Genomic DNA, 26,134 nt, shown 5'->3' with positions numbered 1-26,134 from the left:
TGTCCTCTTCTTTCAGTATGACTATGTTGCTATGAGGTATTTCATTACCCATTTGTTGAGATATTCATTTGACCATCTCTTCCAGGAGTTCTGGGTTAGCTGCTGAATATATAGTCATGCCGGCAAGGTTGTGATTGGAGAGAAGTATAGTCAAGATCAGGAAGTCTAGTAATTGGCTCTCCTATAAGGAAATAGGATGTAGTTGGGTAAGAATTTTCAAAAGGGTCATCATTTAGGTTTGGTGAGAGTTTGTGGGTATGTGTTGTAAGAGTGGTCAATCCTTTGTTGTTGAAGTGATAAGAATCCATCACTCATCTGAGGTGATATACCAGACTCTTGACAGCTGCCTCCCAGATTACACAGAAGTGTGTTGCTGCAGGAGGGATGAAATGCCATGTCTGTCCCATGCCTGCAGTTGTGTGAAGAGTTGGTTTTCTGAGGGTTGTTTTGCAGAAAGGCCGTGATTTCTTTAGCTGCTCCAAAGAAGTTTGTGCCTTTGTCGCTGTACCTCTACAAGAACTAAGTAGAAACAGTGCGGAGAGATATGTTTTTGTGGTGAGGTCAGATATAATGTCTATGTAGACAGCCTTGATAGCTAGGTAGTCTGGTCTTGTTCAATCTCACACCATTTTTTATGAGAATTTGGCCAGGATAATCTATGCTATTTTTTAGGAATGGGTACGTTGAGGTTACATGCACCTTTTGTGTATTTCGCATTAATTGTTCTAAGGTATCTGCGTTCAACTTAGAACACTTGAGATGTGCATGAGTGTGGCTTCTTTCCGTCCCCTTTGCTGATGAGATACTGAACTTGTCTTTCAGAGAGTTGAGTGCCAGGATGATGTAGTCGAGGTGTTCTGCCATCATAATTATATTTATGAGATTATATGATACAGAATTTCTAATGTTTCCACTTCAATAGTATTGGAGCATTGTGCAGTCTTCTGCTGACATGAAGATGGCCTTCTTGATCTATGATTGGATTTATAGTCTTAATATGAGTTGATAGTTTCCTACACAACATTGATCTATCACTTGTGTACAGGGTTCAACTCCAATATGAACAGTGATCTTTAATTTCACTTCGTGGGTGTTTATGACAATCTCTGATAATTACATGGTACAGATCTCATGACTGGTCTGTATTGAAATGTACATTAATTGAACAATTTTACAAAAGTTTATTGAGATCCACCTATTCAATACACATTGGGTTCTTAAAATTAAGATTTATATCTTGTCATACTAATTTAACAGGGCATGTTTCGCCCATTGCATGAGCATCTTCAGCCATGATCTCATTCCTAGAGGATAAAAATCTGGATCCTGTCTAGCCAAAGTGTTACATAGAGTAACATGTGGGTTACAAAAATGAGGAAATTTGTTGTAAGTTCACAAACAACAATTTACACAATTAAAACATCTCTAAAAATTATTTGGTGATAGGATATGAGTATGCGTTTTAAGAGTTGACCATTCTTTGTTGGTGAAGAGATAAGAATCCATCATTTCAGAGGTGATATATCAGACTCCTGACTGCTGCATCCCAAATTCCACCAAAGTGTGGTGCTGCAGGAGGGATGAAATGCTATGTCTGTCCCGTGCCTGCAGTTGTGTGAAGAGTTTGTTTTCTGAAGGTTGTTTTGCAGAAAGTCCTTGATTTCTTTAGCTGCTCCAAAAAGTTTGTGCTGTTATCGCTGTAAATGTTCAGCCTACAACCAACAGTGCGTAAGACCAATGCTCCGCCCATCTCCTCTCCTCCGCCACACCCTGTTCCCTCAATTACACAACATGTACATTACAAGAAGTGCAGTTGTCATTCTTTCTAATGCTGCGCACGCAGCTAGTTCACACCTGAAATGTCGAGGGAGTAAGTAAATTAATACACAGTGTTTTTTGACAAATTTATCCCTTTTTTCCTCTAATCTTAAAAATCTTTCTACCCTCCTCTCATTACAGATTCTTCACCACACATCCCTCACGATTTTAACATTCAAGCTTTAGCCAAATTCAAGCACGAGCATCCCAATTTGACTGATAGTACAAGAGGAGGCTATCACATCAGCTAGTAAAGACACGGCAACACACAGTTGTGAACCTTTTTTCACTTCTTCGTCAAAAATAAGGAGACTGTGGACGCACCGTACAAATCACAGCCTGCAAGGTCTCATCCACAATGTGTACTCAAATACTCCTCTTTTATAACATGTCTCCCAGCCATGGCCATTGATCAGTACTTCACATCACAACCTGCAATGTAAATATCCACCATGTGCACCCTAATGCTCCTCGTCGGTAATATGTCTCCCAGTCATGGCCATACATCATTACTTCTCATCACAGCCTGCATGGTCCCATCCACCATGTGTACACTAATGCTCCTCTTTGATAATATGTCCCTCAGTCATGGCCATCCATCAATACCTCACATCACAGCCGGCAATGTCCGAACCACATGTGTACTCTAATGCTCTTCTTTGATAATATAACTGCCAGTCATGGCCATCCATCAATACTTCACATCACAGCCTGCAATCACATCCACCACGTGTCCATTAATGATCCCCTTTGATAATATGTCTCTTAGTTATGGCCATCCATCAATGCTTCACAACACAGTGTGCAAGGTCCCATCAACCTTGTGTATTCTAATGCTCCTATTTGTTAATACATGTGCGAGCCATGGCCATCCATGAGCACTTCACATCATACCCTGCAAGGTCCCATCCAACATGTGCACCTTAATGCTCCTCTTTGATAACATGTCTCCTAGCTGTGGCCATCAATCAATACTTCACATCACACTCTGCAATGTCCCATCCAACATGTGCTCTCTAATTCTCCTCTTTGATAATATCTCTCCCAGTCATTGCCATCCATCCATATATCACATCACAGCCTGCAATGTCCCATCCACCATGTGAACTCTAATTCTCCTCTTTGATAATATGTCTCTCAGTTATGGCCATCCATCAATACTTCACATCACAGCCTGCAGCTGCCTCTGTGGATCAGCGGTAGAGTGTCGGCCTCCGGATCCCAAGATAGCGGATTCAAACCCGGCAGAGGTAGTCGGATTTTTGAAGGGCGGAAAAAAGTCCATTCGACACTCCATGTCGTACGATGTCGGCATGTAAAAGATATCTGGTGACACATTTGGTGTTTACCCGACAAAATTCATTAAATCTCAGCCATAGACGCCCAAGAGAGTTTCGGTTTACTCGGTCTGCCATCTAGTGGGGGCCTAGAGTAAAACGGAACGTCGAAATTGACAAGCAGACAGCCAGATGGCATCAAATTGAAATGTCTGCACACGGTAGCTGAGGCCATATGATTATTATTATTATTATTATTATCACAGCCTGCAAAGTCTTATCCACATGTGTACTTTCATGCTCTTCTTTGACAATATATCTCTCAGTCATGGTCATCCATCAATAATTCACATCACAGCCTGCAGTGTCCCATCCACCATGTGTACTCTAATTCTCCTCTTTGATAATATGTCTCTCAGTTATGGTCATCCATCAGTGCTTCACAACTCAGCATGCAAGGTCCCATTCACCACGTGTACTCTGATGCTCCTCTTTCATAATATGTCTCTCAGTTATGGCCATCCATCAACACTTCACATCACAAACTGCAAGGGCCCACCCACCAGGTGTATTTAATAACAATAACAACTCCATTGCTCACACAGCTGTACACTGTGTGATAACAATACAAGCTTCCTACAAGAATATTAAGTGTCATCTTTCAATGATTAAACTACTTAAAGTTCAGAGTAACCTTTCTGTGACTTCAAATTGAGTTGCCTTAAACCACATCCCATTCATACACTAAACTTGTAACTTGAGGCCATAATTTTAGCCATACTCATTCTTTTCCTTCATGTAAATATAGACAGATTTTCTATTTTAAAAAATGTTTTAAAGATTTCAATATAAGACTGTACCAACCTTAACCATTATTACTCTCATGCATATTTTTTAGATGTGTTTTGATTGTGTAAGTTGTCTTTTTGAACTTACAACAAATTTCCTCATTTTTATAACACACATGCTACTCTGTGTAACACTTTCACTAGAGTAAACAGGATCCTGATTTTTACCCTTTAGGCATGAGGTCACAGGTGATGATGCCCATGCAATGTGCGAAAAATTTCCCATTAAATTGGTATGAGAATATGTAAATCCTAATTTTAAGAACCCAATGTGTATTCAATAGGTGGATATCTATAAACTTTTGTAACATTTGTGAATTAATGTACATTTCAGTACTGACCAGTCATGAGAGTTGTAACATGTAATGTCAGAGCCAACCAGGTTCCCTATAAGTAAAACAAGTACCTCAACCTAACGATAAAGATCTGTATAATAACTAAAGACATAGCTTATTTAAGAGATAGTCTACAACTAAAATTGGTACCTAGATTTTTGAGGCATGTTCCGAAGAAAGGCTTACCTGCTTCCAATTTAACTAAAACCCAAAATTGAAGGAATGAAATCTTGTGCAAGTACGAAATCAAAACAATCTATGGAAAGAAGTAGCAATTAAATTTACAGTTATACAAGATACACTTAGCAGTATCTCAACACACAACACATAACCCTAATAGAATGGAGTTCATTTCAGCTGAATGTAGATTACAATTAATTATTACCTTAAGCAGGAAACAAATGACTTTAGATTATAAACTTGCTTACTTAAAAGAATCTCAGTTGCAGTTACCCAAAGAGAACGTAGAAAAAATAAAACGCATCCCACCTTTTAACAACTCACCAGCCATAGTTAATGTGACAAACACAAACTTCTCCAAAAAAGAAATTGACATTGACCTATCTGTGTCGGTGCGATGTAAAGCAACTAGAAAAAAAAGAAATAAAGGAATTTCTGACAGTCACCGAGGAATTAAATAAAACTTCTGATTCCAACCACACAAATCTAATTCAAGAATTAAAATGCAAATTTAATGACAATAATATCATAGTAACTAAAGCGGACAAAGGAGGGACCACAGTTTTATTAGACAGCAACGAATATGTGACAAAAACGGAAAGCTTTTTTGCAGATGCAACATTTTCAAGAGTCAAGAAGGAACACACAACCAGAATTCAACAAAATTTTAAAACGCTAATCAAGAATTCAACTTTCTTATTCAATGAGCAAGAGCAGCAAAAACTCACCCACATGAACCTTATTACCCCACGGCCAGAGTCTTACCTAACTTAAACAAGAAAGACACACCCATGCGTCCCATCATCAACTGCAGAAATAACCTGAAATTTAAGACTTCCAAGTACCTTCACTATTTTCTCAAAAGACATTATATATTTAATAACATATCCCCATTAAAAATCTCAATTGACTTTAGTGATATCTTAAATAAATTTACCTTACTACCCAACTACAATATGTTCACCTTTGACATTACAAACATGTATTCTAATCTGCTGACAAAAGGAACTGTAAACATATCAAGGACAACCTTTCCAAACATTTAATCTTAGCATGTTTGAAATAGATGAGAGTAGTATAATAGGCGGATTCGGCCGCCACCACCACCACTGGGCTCCCAGAGGCCTCCTCCACCACAGCCAGAGGCCTCTTCCAGTGCTGCCAACTTAACCTAACTAGCGGGAAATTTGAATTTGTAAACAAAGCCACGTGCATTTATTTGACAGCCACGTGCTTTATGACAGACAACAACGCATCGCTAACTTCAGTACTGCCATCTTGACGGGCCTAAACCTCAGTAGTACCAACTTAACCTAACTAGCGCGAGGTTTGAATTTGTAAACAAATCCACGTGTTTTTTGACAGCCACGTGCTTTTTGACAGACGACAACGCATCGCTAACCTCAGTACTGCCATCTTGACGCGCCTAAACCTCAGTAGTACTAACTTAACCTAACTAGCGTGAGATAAACAAATCCACGTGCTTTTTTGACAGCTGTCATCCGCCATCTGAGACCACCGTGCTGCCCTCTTTATCGCAGTAGCTGCAAATTCGTCACCTGTCATCGGCAGTGCTGCCATCTTGGCGGGCCTAAACCTTAGTGCTACCAACTTAACCTCACTAGCGTGAGATAAACAAATCCACGTGCAGCTGTCATCCGCCATCTTTAATCTATAGAGCACAGTGCTGCCCTCTTTAGCTACTTACCTTTGAAATGTGGTGGCGGATAATTTGAAAAATGCTTTTTGATAGCAGCCATCTTTAATCGACAGAGCATCGTGCTGCACTCTGGTGACAGACAATTCCACGTGACAAAAGCCATCTTTAATCAAGAGAGCACAGGGCAGCACACTATGTGGTGGCGGCAAATTTCACATGCTCCTGTTTGGAAACAAAGCCACGTGCTTTTTTTGACAGCTACCATCCGCCATCTTTAATCAAGAGAGCATCGTGCTGCACTCTCTAGTTGAAATGTGGTGGCGGCAAATTCTACATTCTCTTGTTTGGAAACAAACCTATGCGCTTTTTTTGACAGCTATCATCCGCCATCTTTAAGCCAGAGAGCACCGTGCTGCACTCTCTAGTTGAAATGTGGTGGCGGCAAATTCTACATTCTCTTGTTTGGAAACAAACCTATGCGCTTTTTTGACAGCTATCATCCGCCATCTTTAATCCAGAGAGAACAGTGCTGCACTCTTTAGTTGAAATGTGGTGGTGGCAAATTCTACGCGCTCTACAAACTCATGTGCTTTTCTGACAGCTGTCATCCGCCATCTTTAATCCAGAGAGAACAGTGCTGCACTCTATGTGGTGGCGGCATATTCCACGTGCTCTTGTTTGGAAACAAATTCTACGTGTTCTTCAGCTGTCATCCACTATATTTAATCAAGGGAGCACCGTGCTGCCCTCTTTGTGGTGGCGGATAATTTGAAAAATTCTTTTTTGACAAGCAGCCATCTTTAATCCAGAGAGAACAGTGCTGCCCTCTTTAGCTACTTACCTTTGAGGCGGTTAATTTGAAAAATTCTATTTGACAAGCTGCCATCTTTAATGAAAAGAGCATCGTGCTGCTATCTTGCGGGTAATTTTTACGTCACAGCTGTCATCCACCATCTTGCATTGCTAACCTTAGTGCTGCCCTCTTTAGCTACTTACCTTTGAAAAAAATCTATTTGACAAGCTGTCACCCGCCATCTTGCATCGCAAACCTCAGTGCTGCACTCTTTAGTTGAAATGTGGTGGCGGATAATTTGAAAAAATCTTTATGACAAGCAGCCCTCTTTAATCTAGAGAGAACAGTGCTGCCATCTTTAGCTACTGCCATCTTACATCGCTTACCTCGGTGCTGCACTCTTTAGTTGAAATGTGGTGGCGGTAAATTCGAACAAGTTTAATCACGCATCGGGAAAGCTAGAGTAAGCACGTGGTGCAGTGATGACGTCATCATGCATGTTTAGACTTGTCCGTTTTCTTAAGAGTAAGTCGGTGTAAAGGAATGTGGTGGCGGTAAATTCGAACAAGTTGAATCATACATCGGGGGAGCTAGAGTAAGCTCGTGCTGCAATGATGACGTCGGCATGCATATTTAGACTTGTCCGTTTTCTTAAGAGTAAGTCGGTGTAAAAGAATGCAATAAGTATGCATCATAAAAACAAGAGTTTGCATGTGCTGCAGTGATGACGTTATTGTGCATGTTTAAACCCGTTCGTTGACTAAAAGGTTAAGTCTTCGAGAAACAGTGATAGAGAGTGGAGTGCAAACATGACGAAAACATTAATAGTTGATATGCAAGGCTTTAAAGTAAACGGAAACAAGTTTGTGTTTAAAGAGGTGGCTGTGTTAGATTGCAGTGTGTTGTGGGCACCAAAACTTGTTAGTTTAGTATTTAGTCCACCGTTCCCTTACTGTTTGCAAACAGATGAAGATAAAAAGCAGACTCAGTGGATTGAAAACAATTTAGGTTTGAAGTGGGAAGAAAAAGGAATACCTTATCGTTTTCTACCTTTAATGATGAATGCACATTTGTCAAGAGCAGATCTTGTTCTTTTAAAGGGTTGTGAAAAGAAAGAATGGTTGCGTGATTTTCTACCATCATCGTGTGATATTATCGACATGCATGAATTGGGGTGTCCATCATTTAAAACTCTTCCGAAAGAGCATAGTAGAGAAACAAGTAAACAGTCTTTACAACATGTATGCATGCTCTTTGATTGGTTGTGTTGCAGTGCATGCCGGGAAGTGAACAACATATGTAAACTGCAGTGTCGAAATACCCTTAGTGTAAAAGAAACATTTGTAGAGTAAAGACATCATGTCATTTCTAACAGATACTAAGTGTAACGCAGTTGAAAAGGCGGTCGTAAAGTTTTATGCATGCAAAAAGAAACTAAACACTTTTACTGAAGAAGAGTTAAATGCATTACCAAAGGCATTTTTGGTTAATGTAGCTGCGAATGCTGTAAATAAGATTTGGGATAAGGTGCCTCGTGAGTGGACTCAAGATCCTGTTTTGTCAGAGCTTCAAACGTGTAGTTTACATCATGAACACGTGAGTTTAGGTAGAAGACCTTCTGTGAGACAGTGCCGTACATGTCAACTAATTAAACTGTATCACGGACCTAAAACTAACGAGTTGTCTTCGCTTATAAACACTTATCATGGCTGTGGAGAGAGTAAACAAGGAAAAGGTGAAGAAACGTGCTGGGAGAAAGATGAGGAAGCATGTTGGGCGTGGACTCATCAATAGAGTGATTGATCTTCTTTTCTTCGTGCTTCATCTCCCCTGCGCCCCTAGAACACGTTCGCCTGACACGTAGTTACATGCTGCCTGCATAGAGTATGTCGTGTAGCTGTTAAAATCTGCTTCGTAAAGTTATGCCGTGTGTGTGTGTATGTTATTATCTAGTGCTTTAGCTGCTCAGAAGAATATAGCAGCACTTGTTGTTGGCGTAATAAAACGAAAACTGAGTGACAAAGACCGTAAAATAAACAAAGGATAAAAATGTATATATATATATTCTAAAATAAATATCAATTGTCAAAACATATTACAGGTGTTGTTTAATCCTACAGCATGTCCTAGTGACTTAGAAGGAAGTAAACGTAGAGGATTAAAAGAAAACACACATACGATTTAAAGTACATCCTCTTTATTAATCCATGAATGAAAGCTGTTATTAAAACCAAGCCATTTAACATACAGTTTATTGCCACGACGTCGAATAACACGTTCAACTAAATAGTGATCAGGATATTTTGTTTTCTGCAGTTCTTCGATGTAGAATCCTCCTTCAATAGGCTGTCCTCTGAGATCGCGAAGTAAATACGTAACTGGATTAGTAAGCTTAACACTTCTGATTTGAAAAATTTCAGTGCTCCAGTTAGGTGTGTATCCTTTTGCAAAGATAGACTTGTGTTTGCTGATGCGAACAAAATCACCTTCTTTAAAGCGATGGCGACGTGGATCAGCTGTTTTAATTACAAGATGAATAGCATTTATACGAGGTGTATTTTTCGTAACAAGACGTAGCTTTGTTCCGATAGTGCGATGAGGTGTATCGTTGTAGGTAGATAAAAGTCTAGGTAGCACATCAGTCCAACGATATGAACCTTGCGCTGTAAATTCTCGCCACATCATTGTTTTGAGTGTACGATTAAAGCGTTCTACAACACTTGCCTTGAGATTGCTGAACGCAGAGTAGTGTTGAATGCCAAGTAACTTGAGGTAAGAAGAAAAATCCTAGTTGTAAAACTCTTTACCTTGATCAGTTTGAAGAAGCCTTGGGGAGCGTTTCGATTCTTCAACAATATGTTTAAATGCTTCTTTAACTTGAGCTGCTGTTTTAGAACGCACGGGTTGTGCAAAAGCAAACTTCGAGTACACATCGATAACAGTAAGTAGATACTTATACCCCTTATTACTAGAGGCATATGGAATCATTTCTACTAAGTCTGCTTGCCAGAGATCATCTTTTCCTCGTGTAATAACGCGTCTGCGACAGTAGGTGCGACGTGCTGGTTTATGTAACTCATGTGCGATGTTTACCTTTACAGGTGAGATCTTCTCTTGACGAGCCATTACAAAATAATACCAGCATAACGTAGTTCTCTTTCTATTTCTAGAATTTCTGATCCGTGACCAGCGTGACCAGCCTCTTGCGATGCTCTTAAAAGTTGTAATCGTTCAACGAGTAAGTTTGGGTCATTCCAGTATCTTACATCCACATACGGCAACAAAGGCTTGTAGTTAACTTCAAGACTACGTGCAGTCGGAAACAGCTTAGAAATAAACTCACGATACTTGTAACTCTTATTCGCATTTACAGCTTCTGTTCTCTTGTAATTACGTCGTGTTGCATCAGTAGCAAAAAGTATTGCTTTATATTTTTTAAGATCATCTTGTAAAATTATATCCTTGTCAGGTATTCGTGAAAAAAGAAGTTCTAAGAGTCCTTTCGTAGGTTTATAGGTAACACCTTTTACAATGAGTTTGTTGTTATTAATTTTAACATTTGAATTTCCTATCCGGAAACAGTCATCTTCGTAGCGAATACCGTAGGTAGTGTCAGTTTGTCCTGTAAAAAGTTTTTCTATATAAGGTGCAAAGAGAGATCCATAGGTATCTTGAATAAAAGTTCTAAACGGATTGCGATACTCTGGTGTAATCATAACCTCAGACAAAGATGGTAGATTTTGCGTCGATGTAGTAGGTGTTTCAGCAATAACATCTGTAGTTAAAAACTCAACACGCTTAGATGGTGATGTATCATTAAGTTCTTCTTTTTCTTCTTCCTTAGCTTCCTCTTCCTCTTCTTGATCTACATCCTGCTTCTTCTCTTCCTTATCTTGTTCATGCTTTTCTTTTTCTTCTTCATGCTTCTCTTTATGATATGATGTTTGCATAGAAGCAAAACTTGAAGTAGACTGCGGTAATGAAGTAGAATTGAAAATTTCTTTGAGTGGTGTACTTAGTTGTGTTTTTAAAAATAAATCCGTGTCTGCTTGAATACGTTTAAGCTCCTTAAATTTCCGTCGAATATTGTTTCGAGCTTGGATGATATGTTTTGTGATCTCCTTGCTAGATGTTAACATGATGATGGTTTTTAATCAAGTAGTTACTGTAATTCTGTGTTATTGCATATAAAATGATCGAAACCCATGCGATATCGTCCATGCTGTACATCACTTTCTTTATCAATAACTAAAAAGCTGTAACGGTGTAATGACCAACATTTAGCACACATACGTTTAAAGTCATCGAATGTCATATCAGTGTTAACATGATCGTTATACACATGTCGCATGTTGCGCTCATCTTGCCGAAAAAGCACAATAACATTTGCGTTGTCGCGTATCAACTGCTTAGGCACACAAGAATAGGTTTGGCACAAATAGATGCAATCAACATATTTATGCCGACCCATACTAAAGAATGCACGAATAACGTTTTGCTGTTCTGTTGCGACATCATCAAAGATCATTAGAGAATTAGGAAGCACATCGTCTGGTGATGGTACTTGCTCATGCGAATTAAATTTAAAATATCTGATTCCATCTATAACTAGATCGTGCATTACAGTTTGTAGAATAGTATATAGCGGCTGATAGAGTGACTTTGCGAAAACGTATATATTCTCGAAGCGTACACCATTTACAGAAGTAATAAGTGTGAGTAAAAGATTTGTTTTCCCGCATCCCGACGGGCCTGATATAATACATCGAACAGTAAAAGGAAACAACGTTCCATGACGTTTTCCTGTAGTTGTACTAGAACTAGGTAAGAGATGTGGTACAATGTCGGTAACAGGTAGCGTGTCTTGCTGCTTTATAATCTTCATGATAACTGAATCATACAGTACGTAATAGTAATATATATATTAAACGAAACAAGAGGTAACGGTTAGTTTATGATTTGCTCTTGACTAGTAAAGTCGTGTCCAGCATGGTGAAACAACGATATCCAAACGACATGAAGAAGAAGAAGAAAGTAAAAACTGTTGGATGGAAAGATGTTATAAAGTATGCGCAAAAAGCTATTCGAGGGGAATACAATCCTCGTGTAGCTATTACTAAGGCGTTACGCGCAGCAAGAGTGAGAATTTCTCCAAAGTGCAGAGCAATATTTAGTAAACGTGCACGAATTATTCCTGTACCAAAACGAGGAGGATTTCTTCCCGCGCTGTTTGCTGGCTTAGCAGCTTTAGGGTCATTGCTAGGTGGTGCTAGTGCTGTAGCGAGAACTGTCAAAGCTGTAGAAGAAGCGAAACAACAGTTGAAGGAGAGTGAACGTCATAACAAGACGATGGAGGCAATTGCGTTACGAGGCAAAGGTATGAACATGAAGCTAGCGCCATACAATAAAGGGCTTGGTATCTACATTTCTCTAAAAAACGTCTACTGAATGCACTGCCATATCGAGCTCTAACGCATGATGAAGTTTTTACGTTTGCTAAACAACTAGGAATTCATTATTTTCGAGGAGTGTATATGCGCGATCAACTACCAGCGTGCCCACGTGAACGTGAAAGTGCCGTAATTAACTTGGACGACAGTCGTGGACCTGGAACTCATTACGTTGCTTATGTAAAACGTAAATCTAAAGTATGGTATTTTGATAGCTATGGAGACTTACCTCCTCCTTTTGAGCTCATACGTTATTTCGGAAGCAGTGCAGACATTGTTTACAATAAAAACCGTGTGCAAAACTTTAATACACGCATGTGCGGACGATTATGTCTTATGTTCTTATATCAAACCCAGACAGTAGAGAAAGTGCATTAGTGTCTACGTGATGACGGACAGTGAAAGAACGTTTGCTGTACGTGGAGAAGGACCTGAAACAACCGTCTGTTTTAATCCACCAATCGAACTTGGTTATCAGCCGCATAGTCTTGGACTAGTATCGTTTGAAAGCTACAATAAAATCTATAATGTGCGTGATGGTTTAAACAAGTTCTATTACGATGAGTATGTGCTAACACTACCCTCAGGTAGTTATACAGTAGACGATATTCACGACTATATTGAAAGTACGTTAATTGATCAGTTTGGGGAAGATAGTTTTAGTAATCATAATTACAAGTTCTCAATCACTATAAGCAACATTACACATAAATGTGTTATTGAATCATCATTTAAGATTGACTTCAAATCACAACTTGATTCGATTGGACCACTGCTTGGATTTTCATCGAGGGAGCTCCTACCGTACGTACGTTACGAGTCTGATCAACCTATAAAACTCTTCGATGATTATAATGTGAACATTACTTGTAATATTATTACAGACTTGAATAGTAATCTACAACCTTCGCACGTCCTGCACGACTTTATTGTTACAGAGGAACGTGGATATACTATTTGTGAGAAACCAGCAGTTGTTCTTTATCATCCTGTGTATGTAAAACACATTAGCAACATTACTCTTAGACTTGTAAATAAACATAATCAGCTTATTCATTTAGATCAGCACGCGTACGTAGCTTACAAACTACATCTTAAACCAGTATGCAAACCATCTATAAAACACGGTGTACATTCCGAAGACATACTACATATGTGCAGAGGCTCATCGAGTTAACAGATACCCATAAGCAGATACTCCAAGATTTAGGATATACACTACTACAACAGAATGGAAGAAATGCTAGACATTACGAATACAGTAGAAAGTCGTGAAGGTGTAGTACGAAGTGAGCTTCATTCCTATCAACCTTTTACGTTTGGATTAAATAACAATGATGAAATTCATTTTATTATTAATCAGCAAGATGTATACACCTTACCACACGAAAGCTACCTCTATATTGAAGGACGACTAGAAAAGTCTGATGGAAGTGGACCAAGCACTTCACAACTAAACAACCATGCTCTAGCTTTTCTCTTTTCTGAAGCGCGATATGAAGTAAATAATGTTGAAATAGATCGAACAAAGAATGTTGGTATTACAAGTGCAATGAAACTCTACCCTTCTTTCTGTGATGAAGAAAGTAATCTTTTGCGGATGGCTGGATGGTGTCCAAAAGCTACTAACAACTGGATGATTAATGAGGATGGAACTTTTACGGGTATGTTATCACTGAAACATATTTTTGGATTCGCAGAAGACTTTACACGTATTATAATCAACGCAAAACAAGAGCTTATTCTAATCCGTGATCGAAGTGATTACAATTCTCTTAAAGCAGTACAAACACCAGTAGAATCGAAAATAACACTGCATCGTATACTGTGGCGGATTCCACATGTAACCTTATCTGATCGTGAAAAACTTCGATTGCTCAAGATTGTAGAAAATGATACACCATTACCTATACGTTTTAGAAGTTGGGAGCTGCATGAATATCCTGTGTTACCACCTACAAACAAGCATAGCTGGGCTGTTAAAACATCACGTTTTACTGAGAAGCCCTTGTACATTATTTTTGGATTTCAAACTAATCGTAAATTCAATCACGAAAAAGATAGCTCACTGTTTGATCACTGTAAATTAAGACACGTTAGACTATATCTCAACGGAATTACGTATCCCTACGGAAACATAGACATTAACTTTGAGAAAAATAAGTTTGGGATGCTCTATGACATGTATTGTAAATTTCAATCATCGTATTACCAGAAAGAAAATCGTCCGCTATTTACACCTCAATAATTTAAAAATAAAGCACCGATAGTAGTTATAGACTGGTCTTATCATGAAGAATCTATAAAAGAATCTCCGGTTGATATTCGTTTAGAATTTGAAACGTCTGAAAACATTCCTGCTAACACAGCAGCCTATTGTCTTATTATTCATATGAGTGATGTTACTTACCATCCGCTAACGAATATTGTTACGAGACTATAAATAAGAATAGATCTTTATCATTTTCATAGTGTGTGCTTCGACATCGTACGCTATGGAACAAAACTGTAAATGTGCATGCTGTTTGCATGCTCATACGCAACATCTTATTTATCTTACACGAGTGAGTGAGGCTATTGAGATGTTATATAAACATAGATCGTCGATGCCGAAACATCTTATTCAATACTTACCACCAGGATTTTTATATACGTACGCTGCCTCTTACGTACATAATTTTTGGGACATCCTTCCTCTACACAGTAAGATGTCGATCGAAGTAGCTTTATGCAGAACTTGTGAACGACATTACAAGCATCGAGGAGAAAATGGTGATGATGATTGGGATGGACCAAATCCGAGGATTGAACACTGTACAGTGTATGAATGAACTTTCTCTAGTACCTCATGATGATGATGATGATTCCGAAAAGGAATAACAACAAGGTAAGAAGTATATGATCTTCTCTGTAAAGCATGACATACTTAGTATAATATATTTCTAAATGTTTTGTTTAATTTGAATGTTGCAGGAGGCATTTCAGAAGCATACGTTGTTAAGAAGCACACCAACCTTGTCAGCAGCAAAAACGAACACTGTTGTGGTACATTTGTAAATAAATATTTGATCGCATTCAAAAAGTTGTACTTATTGCATTCCTTTACACGGACTTACTCTTAAGAAAACGGACAAGTCTAAATATGCTAGATGACGTCATCACTGCAGCACGTGCTTACTCTAGCTCTCCCGATGTATGATTAAACTTGTTCGAATTTACCGCCACCACATTCCTTTACACCGACTTACTCTTAAGAAAACGGACAAGTCTAAACGTGCATGATGACGTCATCACTGCAGCACGTGCTTACTCTAGCTTTCCCGATGTATGATTAAACTTGTTCGAATTTACCGCCACCACATTTCAACTAAAGAGTGCAGCACCGAGGTAAGAGATGTAAGATGGCAGTAGCTAAAGACGGCAGCACTGTTCTCTCTGGATTAAAGATGGCTGCTTGTCATAAAGATTTTTCAAATTATCCGCCACCACATTTCAACTAAAGAGTGCAGCACTGAGGTTTGCGATGCAAGATGGCGGGTGACAGCTTGTCAAATAGATTTTTTCAAAGGTAAGTAGCTAAAGAGGGCAGCACTAAGGTTAGCAATGTAAGATGGTGGATGACAGCTGTGACGTAAAAATTACCCGCAAGATAGCAGCACGATGCTCTTTTCATTAAAGATGGCAGCTTGTCAAATAGAATTTTTCAAATTAACCGCCTCAAAGGTAAGTAGCTAAAGAGGGCAGCACTGTTCTCTCTGGATTAAAGATGGCTGCTTGTCAAAAAAGAATTTTTCAAATTATCCGTCACCACAAAGAGGGCAGCACGGTGCTCTCTTGATTAAAGATGGTGGATGACAGCTGTAGAGCACGTAGAATTTGTTTCCAAACAAGAGCACGTGGAATTTGCAGCCACCACATAGAGTGCAGCACTGTTCTCTCTGGATTAAAGATGGCGGATGACAGCTGTCAGAAAAGCACATGAGTTTGTAGAGAGCGTAGAATTTGCCACCACCACATTTCAACTAAAGAGTGCAGCACTGTTCTCTCTGGATTAAAGATGGCGGATGATAGCTGTCAAAAAAGCGCATAGGTTTGCTTCCAAACAAGAGAATGTAGAATTTGCCGCCACCACATTTCAACTAGAGAGTGCAGCACGGTGCTCTCTGGATTAAAGATGGCGGATGGTAGCTGCAGCACGGTGCTCTCTGGATTAAAGATGGCGGATGATAGCTGTCAAAAAAGCGCATAGGTTTGCTTCCAAACAAGAGAATGTAGAATTTGCCGCCACCACATTTCAACTAGAGAGTGCAGCACGGTGCTCTCTGGATTAAAGATGGCGGATGGTAGCTGCAGCACGGTGCTCTCTGGATTAAAGATGGCGGATGATAGCTGTCAAAAAAGCGCATAGGTTTGTTTCCAAACAAGAGAATGTAGAATTTGCCTCCACCACATTTCAACTAGAGAGTGCAGCACGATGCTCTCTTGATTAAAGATGGCGGATGGTAGCTGTCAAAAAAAGCACGTGGCTTTGTTTCCAAACAAGAGCATGTGAAATTTGCCGCCACCACATAGAGTGCAGCCCTGTGCTCTCCTGATTAAAGATAGCTGTTGTCACGTGGAATTGTCTGTCACCAGAGTGCAGCACGGTGCTCTGTCGATTAAAGATGGCTGCTATCAAAAAGCATTTTTCAAATTATCCGCCACCACATTTCAAAGGTAAGTAGCTAAAGAGGGCAGCACTGTGCTCTATAGATTAAAGATGGCGGATGACAGCTGCACGTGGATTTGTTTATCTCACGCTAGTGAGGTTAAGTTGGTAGCACTAAGGTTTAGGCCCGCCAAGATGGCAGCACTGCCGATGACAGGTGATGAATTTGCAGCTACTGCGATAAAGAGGGCAGCACGGTGCTCTCAGATGGCGGATGACAGCTGTCAAAAAAGCACGTGGATTTGTTTATCTCACGCTAGTTAGGTTAAGTTGGTACTACTGAGGTTTAGGTGCATCAAGATGGCAGTACTGAGGTTAGCGATGCGTTGTTGTCTGTCAAAAAGCACGTGGCTGTCAAAAACACGTGGATTTGTTTACAAATTCAAATCTCGCGCTAGTTAGGTTAAGTTGGTACTACTGAGGTTTAGGTCCGTCAAGATGGCAGTACTGAGGTTAGCGATGCGTTGTTGTCTGTCAAAGAGCACGTGGCTGTCAAAAATGCACGTGGCTTTGTTTACAAATTCAAATTTCCCGCTAGTTAGGTTAAGTTGGCAGCACTGGAAGAGGCCTCTGGCTGTGGTGGAGGAGGCCTCTGAGAGCCCGGTGGTGGTGGTGGCGGCCGAATCCGCCTATTATACTACTGATGAGTTCACTAAAATTCTGAACTTTGTATTAAAGAATATTCATTTTACTTTCAACAGCAAAGATTTTCACCAGGATGGCATAGCAATGGGTAATCTATTGTCAGGCATCTTGGCTGATATATACATGGATTCATTATAACACCATAAAATAACGTCAAAATTAAAGGCACTCAGCGTGTAGCTTAGGTACGCAGAAGATACTTTTGCAGTAATCGATAATAGTCTTTATAATAGCAATGAAATTTTAAAATTTTTTGAACAACGTCAACCAGAATATAAAGTTCACCAAGGAGGACAAGGTCAATGGACACATTAACTTTTTAGACATCACAGTAACCTGTGTTAACAATACATTTGATTTCCACATTTTTAGATAACTCACTCATACCTCACTAACAATTAAAAACTCGTCAGTACATATATACTCTGAGAGCCCCCGTTTTAATAAATATGTTATTATAACCTTCAAAAATTCCTATATTAATCTGTGCAATATCCTTTGGTTACAGTGAGGACTCTTACTGATTCATGCATTATCACGGACAAATTTGGGCATGAGAGTTTTTAATCCATTATTAGCATTCATACACTGCTTCAAGGTTTGTATTGAATGGGATCGATCGTCTTAGGTATCGATTCCTTGCTACGCAGGAGCGAAATGATGTTAATCAAGCCTGAGGTCTTCTCAAAACTCCAACTGGTGTACTGAACATCGGAATACATGTTTCTGTAATTAGTGCATTGACAGCAGTTGTTGACTCCTTAGAAGTAAAAGCTGAAGTAAATGATTGCTTAATGTGAATACTATGAACAGAAATAAAATAAGAATGTGATACTTCTCCTTCCCAAGATACAGCGGTGTGTACTCGTATAACTAATTAGAGAGTTTAGGTTATGTACTTTCGTGTCTTGTTGAATTCCAGGAATGCTCTTCCCATGTAAATTTATAGTAAAATTAACATTATCCTCTAGGGAACTTGAAATATGTTTTCGTAATATGTGCACGGTAAAGCTAGGTTAGGAGACGCTATTTTAAATAAGAAAATGGAAATATTTGCCACAATCCTCTGCATTGATGCTATTACAGTTCTTCAGAATGAAATGGAATATGTGTCTTTAGACTATTGGAATTAGAAAATACCTGTTAATGAGCAAGCTGCTTTTTTTTTGGAAAATATACGGAAAATGTTTAAACAAACGAATTGCCGTTTCATGTCACTTTTAATATGTTTTTGTGCATGTTCGTTATCTTTCCTGACTTTTAAGGAAAATCATGTATAACAATATAAGAAAAACTTTAAATGAAGCAATTTGCATTCACTGACAAAAATTTGTCAAAATGAAGAACAAACTGTAACTACAGTACAGTGTGTAGGGTAGTTATCTCCTTTTTTATGGCTGTCGTTGCATAAGTAATGTATGGTGGTACATTTTATGTTAATACAGGCAAAGATCTCTACAAATTTGTGCTTCCTACTTAGACATCAATTTCAGGCAAACCCTCATATAAGGTTAAAAAAAGATTCCTGTATTAATGTTAAATAGGGGTTATACTGTATATGTTGAATGTACCTTACACGTGATTGTCAGTAGGGTTGTTTACTCCATTCCATCCCATTTCAAGATATGTACACTTCTTGTTGTACAGTGTCAAACTCATCTTGTAGTTCATTATCAGATACTTGGAGCTTCTCATTTTCTACTCCCTCGAGAGAAACGTGATCCTCATCATCAGTTTTTTTGAGAAACACAAAATCAGGATCAGCCAGTGTGTCATCAGTTTCCTCTATATGTTCGCTCTCACTAATTTCATACAATATATTTCATATAGATTGCTCACATAACTGCTTATTGAACATGGAAACATGGAAACAATGAACAGATTATTACATTCCTTACTGCAGCACTCCCTAGTCATGCAGATAGTCGAACATTGTTTCTGTGGTGACCCGTAGGTAGGGCAGCATTTAAATTAATGGATGGGTCGATTCGACACATTCATCATATATGTAATTTATTGAACAGATAGTCAGCAAGCAAAAAATATTTTTAAATCTTGTCAGTGACTGCTAAATGAGATGAATGAATAAACAACATTTCGGGCATATACAGTCCATATTTTATCAATTACAAGCAATTGGAAATTAAATCTGGCTCAGTTCGACCCATTCAGAGTAAAAGGGGTAGCAGGGTAGAGAAGAGTCTTAATGAACATGCCCAGATGAAGATAATATTTTCTGACTTCATTATAATGCTACAGGTAGAGCACAACTCATTCATGGATTCGAGTATGCGCTTAACATACTCTGATGCAATCAGCTTAGGGCACTGGTAGCGGTTAAGAATGAAGTTGTGTAGTATGGTGACATTGGGCTCGATCATGGCAATGTGTTTTTATGGTTTGACTTCTCTAAACTTTCAGGAAAAATGTGATATATTGAAACTTCTTGATTCAGATTAAGCCTTAAGTTTTAGTGATCCTATTTTCAAAAGTGCCCTTGAAATACGAGGGCTATGCTGAAAGTTTTTAGCAGAATGTGAGAAAAAAATGTTATTTGCGAAACAACAGTTACAACTTTTCAAAATACTCTCCATTAGCACGTATACATTTTTCCATTCTCTGAATCCACTTAGAAAACGTTTCAGTCCAAGCTTCTTTCGGGATGTCACTTAGTGCACTCTCGTACGCTGCATTGGCCTCTTCATCTGACGAAAACCGCTGCCCACGTATCTTTCCCTTGGTCTTTGGGAACAGAATGAAGTCTCATGGGGCCAGGTCAGGTGAATAAGGGGGATGAGGTAACACTCGCACGTTTTCCCTTTCCAAAAAGTCCATTGATCTGGCAGCCCTGTGTGCAGATGCGTTGTCGTCATGAAGCAGAAGGTGCCCACTCTTGGACTTTGGGTGCTGTGACTTCCAAGTGGCGAGGACTTTGGGAAGACTGTCATTCACATACCATTCAGCATTAACTGTACGACGTGTGTCCAAGGTCACAGAGGTGAGATGCCCCATTTTCGTAAAAAAACGTTGCCACCATCTTCTTTCCGGAGCTCTGACTTCGTCGAACTTTTGTGGGTGGTTCCTCCCCTGGAAAGCACCAAATAGAAGACTGTCTCTTCGTTTCAGGGTCATAATGGTAGACCCATGTTTCATCACCTATGACGATATTGTAGGTGTCTTCGGACTGCCGTCCATTGAATTTTTCTAGCATGAAATGACATCAGTCCACTCTCTCCTCCTTTTGGCTTTCTGTCAGGGAATGTTGCACCCAACGGGCACATCTCTTGTTAAGGCCTAAATAAACGTGAACGATGGTCTGCGCTGCTCTTGACCCAATACCTAAGGTCCCTTCAGTGTCACAAAATGTAAGATGTGGATCTGCTTTGATCATTTCCCTCACAGCATCAATGTTTTCTTGAGTCACAGCTGTTGCTGGGCGACCGGGACGAGGTTCATCTTCAACTGACTGCCGACCCCTTGAAAACTCGCGAATCCAATTTCCAACTGTGGCTCTAGAAGGGGCAGCCTCACCAAAAACGCACATCAAAGAAGAATGGCATTCTTCGGCACTTAATTTCTTTTTATAATCATAAAATGTCATTGCTCGAAAATCGCGGCACGACAGATCCATCTTACACCGTGTCTGACTCAGCACTGCGTGTGCTTTCTTCCCTCGCTGTGGAGGAACTACCGCTACTAGGGGTTGCGCGTGCATGTTCAAAGGTCGAAAAATATCACTCTTTCAAAAGAAAATAATCCCATTGTCCTCAGAATTACGGTTTACGCGCTGCTAAAAATTTTCAGCATATCCTTCGTATAGTCACAACATTATGTCTCCATTGAAACTTGGTAATTTCATTTTTGGAAGCCAGACCTTTCTCATATTGTCCAATTCTGTTGATTTAAATAATACTTTGCTTCAGTTCCATCATTATTAGGTACTGTATATATGGAGGTTACCATTTTTGACTCCAGTAAGTCTTAAAATTCTTCAAAGCATTTTTAATATAGTCAAAGTCATTGAGACACCCCTTCTTTTAGAGGATGGTTATTAGTTGTACTTCTCCTTAGAAATCATTCATCTCTACTACTACACTCCTTATTTTTAACCATTTAGTCTGAAGTTCCTTACAAACGTAGTTTTTATATGAATATCCTCATTTTTTCATGTAGTTCCTAAGTCTTCTACAGAGTACTGTAATGCACTGTTAGGTGCTGTGTGACATCTGGCTTTGTTCCAAGGCCATGCAGCAGCTGATACTGTTCCAAGATTTTTTGCAATATCATAATTTATGGCAGCTGGTATCATTCCTACTTGTGGTATATTTTAGAAATTGCCCATTTCAAGCAGTAGTTTGTTGCTAGGACAGTAGTGTGGATTTTGTATGAGTTGTTCTTTCATGCTTATCCGTTATGAATTGAGGGAGTTATCTTCACTATAAAAAATTTCTTGTACTAATCGGTACATACGAGGACGTCCCTATCCATGTGGTCTTCTGACAAGGAACTGCTTCGGTTGGACCAGACTGAATGCAATGGAAACTGTTAGGATTATCACTGAAGACAGTAATCCTGCATGTTCTTAAAAGTAGTGACTTTTAACTGTAACCTGGAATATCAATGATGTGCTAATTACAAACGGTCCACCTCTGGATTCCCTGTGTTCACCAATTGGGTGCAGAGTAGTTTGGGGGAAATGGGAACACGTCTGGTTAATGAAGCAAAGTACAACAGGAGACTACATTTATTTTAAAAATGTAACTGCTCAAAAATCATAAGAATTACAAAAATTAAGTCTTCTTGATGTTGTTCAATATTAAAGTCTTTTTGAATTGAAAACCAACACACACACAAATTTTTACAATCTTATCTTACTATATATAAAAATGGATGTATGTGTGTAAATGACACATCTCCTTCTAAACCACTCGAGCAATTTCAATCAAACTTGGTACACTTACGATTTACTATCCGGAGACGAGCACTGGGGGGGGGGGGGGGGGGTAAGCCATCCGTAGCTCCCTTAGGAGTGGGGGGGGGAGGTCAGGGGGGCAACGTATAAAAAATTGGAAAAGGTGTCGAATCCACAGTTTTCGGGGTCATTGAGATAAATAGTGACATTCTCGATTCTTTTAAAGTCAAAGTTCAGCTCCCTTTTGGGTAGGTGGCGAGGGGGAGTGATATATAAAATTAAACGAAAATAGTATCGAATACATAGTTTTCGGGGTCGCCGAGGTTGAATTGTACACTCCGAATTTTTTGTATCAGGAGACAAAGCACGTGGGGGTAAGACATCCCAGGAACCCTTACGGTGGGGGGTGGCGAGGGGGTCAGATATACAAATTAACGAAAATAGTGTCGAATCCATACTTTTCGGGGTCGCTGAGATGAATAGTGACACTCCGGATTTTTTTAAAGTCCATGTTCATCCCCCTCTGGGGTGGGGAGTGAGGGGGGAGTGATATATAAAATAAACGAAAATAGTGTCGAATACATAGTTTTCGGGGTCACCGAGGTTGAATTGTACACTCCGAATTGTTAGTGGTATAACTCCCGATAAGGCACCCCAGGATAAGTAACATAGTAATCGTGGCTGACGGTGGGCGAATGGACTCTGCCATTGGCTGAAGATTAGAGCAATGAAATGTCGTTCCCATAATTCAAGACAGCGAGAAGTTATAGCCAACTTACACGCGATGAAAAGACCTAAGATATTGAGGAAATGGCAAAGAGTAACGAAATGAAATAAATAAACATAACAATATGTCGCTGTCTTGAATTATGGGAGTGACGTTTCATGGGGCAAATCTTCAGGAAATGGCAGAGTCTATTCGTGCCACCGCCAGCCATGATTATATAGAAACACAGAAGATTTTTATAACATTATGTTGAAATACTTAATTACGATTCGGAACACTAGAAATCATAGACAGCGCCACTTACGATTTAACATTAATAAGAAATGGAGGCCTAAAGCCGCGTAATAATACTAAGAAGAAAAGCGGCTTCTAATGTTTGGTTGTTGACAGACGAATGATTTTTGTAGATAAGCAGTAATTACGATTCCGAACACTAGAAATCATAGACAGCACCACTTACGATTTAATATTAATAAGAAATAAAGGCTTAAAGGCGCTCCGCGGCTTCTAACGTTTCTAATCACAGACCCATAGCCAGACGATTTAGTAATAATAATAAGAAGAAGAAGAAATGGAAAGCGGCTTCTAATGTTTAGTTGTTGACAGACCAATGATTTTTGTAGGTAAGCAGTAATTACGATTCCGAACACTAGACATAGACAGCGCCACTTACGATTTAATATTAATAAGAAATAGAGGCCTAAAGCCGCTTCGCGACTTCTAACGTTTGCTTGTTCACAGACCAATGATTTTGTCACTACCGGGAGCTAACATAGCCATATGATTTAGTAATAATAATAAGAAGAAGAAATGGAGGTTAGAGCAATGATTTAGTCACTAGCCGGACCTAACGTGTCAAGAGCAATGTAGGGAGACAGTTATTACGGAATTGCACACTTTAAAGCATAGATTGGACTGTTCTTACTGATTACAATAGTGGAACTCATGATTTATTACCAAAAAGAAACACAAATAATGGCATATTGAAATGCTTCAGAGATAGCGGTACACTGTGGTCCAGGGAAAAAATACACACACATAAAGAAGGATATAGAAAAAAAGAAACATTTATGGTGACATTGAACGTACCTTAATGGAGAGGAGGGTAGAGATCAGCAGCTGCCAGGAAGAAATTCTCACACAGCAGTGTCCACAACCAGCGACATCCATTTAAATAGTAAGTTGTTGATTACCATAGCAACGAAAAAGTATAATTAAACCTCGCGCGCAATGAGTGCCCAAGAAGAAGAAAGGAAAAGAGTAATTAAACATCGAATCAGTGCCCTCCCCTTTATCGCCCGGCCAAATTGGTACTTCATGCTACGTAGTATTAGGAACTAAGTTTAGTTGTTGGTACGTCATACTAGAAGCTAATTCAAGTTGGTACCTCGAACTAATTGAACTGACCTACATCCGCAATGACAAATGAACATTAAACAGCGATTCTGCGCTGGTCAACCTTTACGGGAGTTGTACCTTGTTAGTATCAGGAGACAAACCACGTGGGGGTAAGAGAGCCCAGGAACCGTTACGTTGGGGGGCGAGGGGGTCAAATATACAAATTAACGAATATAGTGCCGAATCCATACTTTTCGGGGTCGCTGAGATGAATAGTGACACTCCGGATTTTTTTAAAGTCCATGTTCATCCCCTTCTGGGGTGGGGGGTGAGGGGGGAGTGATATATAAAATTAAACGAAAATAGTGTCGAATACATAGTTTTCGGGGTCGCCGAGGTTGAATTGTACACTCCGAATTGTTAGTATCAGGAGACAAACCACGTGGGGGTAAGACAGCCCAGGAACCCTTACGGATGGGGGGCGAGGGGGTCAGATATACAAATTAACGAAAATAGTGTCAAATCCATAATTTTCGGGGTCGCTAAGATGAATAGTGACACTCCGGAATTGTTAAAGGCCATGTTTAGCCCCCTTTGGGGTGGGGCGAGGGGGGAGTGATACACTCCGGAATTGTTAAAGGCCATGTTTACCCCCCTTTGGGGTGGGGCGAGGGGGGAGTGATACATAAAATTAAACGAAAATAGTGCCGAATACATAGTTTTCGGGGTCGCCGAGATGAATTGTACACTCCGGATTTTTAGTATCAGGAGACAAACAACGTTGGGGTAATACACCCCAGGAACCCGTAAGAGTCAGGGGGCGAGGAGGCTGATATATAAAAATCATCGAAAGTAGTGTTGAATCCATGCTTTTCGGGCTCGCTGAAATGAATAGTGACACTCCGAAATTTTTTAACATCCAAGTTCAGCCCTCTTCGGGGTGGGGGCGATGGGGGTAATATATAAAAATTATAGAAAATGGTGTCGAGTCCGTAGTTTTCTGGGTCGCTGCGATGAATAGTGACACAACAGATTTTTAGTATCAGGAGACAAACCACGTGGGTGTAATACACCCCCAGGAACTCTTAGGGTCAGGCGGGGCGAGGAGGCTGAGATATAAAATTCATCGAAAGTAGTGTCGAATCTATACTTTTCGGGGTCGCTGAGATGAATAGTGACACTCCGGAATTTTTTGAAATTTCAGGTCAGCCCCTTCTTGGTGGGGGAGTGATCCATAGTTGTCGGCGTCGCTGAGATGAATATTGAAAAACCGGATATTTTATAAGTCCAAGTTCATCCCCCTTTGGGCTGGAGGGCGAGGGGGGAGTGATATAAAAATTAATCGACAAATAGTGTCGAATACATAGTTTTAGGAATCGCCGAGGTGAATTGTACACTTCGGGTTTTTAGTATGAGGAGACAAACCACTTGGGGGTAGGACAC

At 39.7% G+C, this 26,134-nt stretch overlaps 1 protein-coding gene across 1 annotated transcript in view; it reads left to right on the top strand.

The window, feature by feature from the left end:
* Positions 1–18,342, top strand: part of LOC136882012 (zinc finger protein 84-like) — a 121,280-nt gene extending 102,938 nt beyond the window's left edge. Inside the window, exon 6 of the mRNA XM_067154502.2 lies at positions 18,223–18,342. The gene's annotated coding sequence lies outside the window, so the exon portion shown is untranslated. The remainder of the gene's footprint in view (positions 1–18,222) is intronic.
* Positions 18,343–26,134: the final 7,792 nt, after the last annotated feature.

The sequence above is a fragment of the Anabrus simplex genome, chromosome 10 (genome assembly GCF_040414725.1).
Source record: "Anabrus simplex isolate iqAnaSimp1 chromosome 10, ASM4041472v1, whole genome shotgun sequence".
NCBI lineage: Eukaryota > Metazoa > Arthropoda > Insecta > Orthoptera > Tettigoniidae > Anabrus > Anabrus simplex.
This window is presented reverse-complemented; position numbering and strand designations above follow the sequence as displayed.